We start from the raw sequence: 2,270 nt of genomic DNA on the forward strand, positions 1-2,270 counted from the left end.
TATCTTACAAGACTCCAGAGTTCAGAGGTCACTAGTTTAGATTTTAATCCCAGCTATTTATGAGATATGAAGCCAATGGCTTGACTTATCAGTGTCTGAATTCTTCTTTCTAGGGAGAGCGTTGCGATAGGAACCAGCTGTCAAGGAACGAGGTGGAAATGTAACAGCGCTCTGAAAACTTCTGGCCTCTCCCGTGCCACTGAAGCTACCCGTTTTGGCTTAACTCTAGAGTAAACTCCAAATACGTCTAGCAGAGCCATTAGTGAGTTAACAAACAATTTTCTTAGGACACGTTTGGAATTGGACTATGGTCATTCAGAGAGACAGCAGGCACCTAAGGATGGAAGGAAACAGATGGAGCTTGGAGGTGAGAACTGAATTGATATCACTTCCACACCTCCCTCTCTCGGTTTCAAAACCTCTCATGTCTCCCTACTCCCTCCCTAATTCATGACCTCTAACATGCACGTGTGCGAGCGTGTGCACACACACATACCTCTTACTGAATCTATTTAGTGTCGTTCACATGTATATGAGTGCCAACCATCTGGTATCTATAGACTAATCCATCAGAGAATTGGTACTTGGAAAACTTATTACCCTCTCTCAGCAATCATTGATTGCTTGTAGCTCCTCATCTAAGGGTGTGGACCTTCTGACATTTTCTCCACCTATGTTGACATACCAACTGATGTCATCATTATGCAGGTCTTGTTTAGGTGATCAAATAGTTGAGATTTCATAGGTGCAAACTCCCTGCAATCTAGAAGATACTATTTTGCATCAGGAATCCTGGTCTTCTGCCTCTCGCAGTCTTTCTGTCCTTTCTTTCACAGTGGTCCCTGAGCCTTGGGTATAGAGGCTGTATTGTATATGGGTCAATTGGGGTGGCTGTCCCACAGTCTCTCCACTCTAAATAGTGTGGATTTCTGTAATGCTCTCTGTCTGCTGCACAAAAGAGCTTTCCTTGATGACAGAGAGGAATTATACTTATCTGTAGTATAAAGCTAAGTACTTAGAACACAGAAATTATACAGGTTTAAGAAAGTGCCATTAGCAGGTTCTCCTCTAGGATGTGTGAGCTCTCCAAACACAGGTAATTGTCTTATAGTGTGAAACATAAATTTCCCTCCTATGGAGCAAGTCCTAAATCCAACTAAGTATCTATTGGCTACTCCGAAAATACAAGTCCCACTACCTACCACCTGGTATCTTTTCAAGACAAGTTAATATTGTGGCTCTCTGACTTTAAAGCTAGGTAGGACTAATGATAAATTTTCTTCCTTAGTAGTTTGTGTGGCATCAGAAGATCTTATCATCAAGTACTCAGAGAGGAGTTTTGCAGGCCATACTACCATAATTCCCCCAGACCCTTTGCTAGAGTATTTTACTGCATTTACTATGTTATACCTTCACCATCCACAGTCCAGCTGCAGGGCTCTACAGGTTGTTGTGTTCATTCACGTAGCTAGGATGCAATTTTCCTGCTCATTCACATTAACCTAGTGATTCTTAAAATGTATTTAGTCTCCCAATACTCTGTCTGTAATAAATTCTTTATGTTGAAAACAAACAGTCTTATCACAATAATTTGACATTCTCTACTTCCTTCAGGTTGAACACCTGTAGGTAAACAAGATATGGAATGTTTTGATCATTGAGAACGATTCAAAGGTGCTTTTTCAACTTTCTTGGCATAGCGAAACACCAGATGTATATTGCTTAAAAGTAAAAAAATAGATAAGCTTAGATGTATTTCCAGGTAAAATTAATTTGTAAGTCATGTCACTGAGTGAATGATGTTATCAAAATCATCTCCCTTAAGTGCATGGAGAGGGACTCTATTAACTTATTTTTTTAGGTTTATTCATTTGGCTTTAGAGATGAACAATGATATGCTTGTGGCAAGAATTTTATGCTTCTTGAATATAATAAAATTCAAAACCAAAAATTGTGCCAGTTCCCTAACACTTGGTCATTTCAGAGTTAGTGGGCTCAATTGTCACTGTGAGGGAGAGAAGTACAGGGTTGAGTGTGCAGATTTTGGGATCACACTCTAATTGTATGAACCTTAGAATTGCCACTTAATTACTAGGTGTGTGTGTTTGTGAAAATTATATAACTTTTACTGTTCTAGTTTCTTCCCAAAAATTTAGCTTGCAGTTTTACTTCAGTTTGAGCAGTGTGTGTGTGTGTGTGTGTGTGTGTGTGTGTGTGTGTGAGAGAGAGAGAGAGAGAGAGAGAGAGAGAGAGAGAGAGAGAGAGAGAGA

This window comes from Grammomys surdaster, unplaced genomic scaffold (genome assembly GCF_004785775.1).
Source record: "Grammomys surdaster isolate TR1022 unplaced genomic scaffold, NIH_TR_1.0 169, whole genome shotgun sequence".
Lineage (NCBI taxonomy): Eukaryota > Metazoa > Chordata > Mammalia > Rodentia > Muridae > Grammomys > Grammomys surdaster.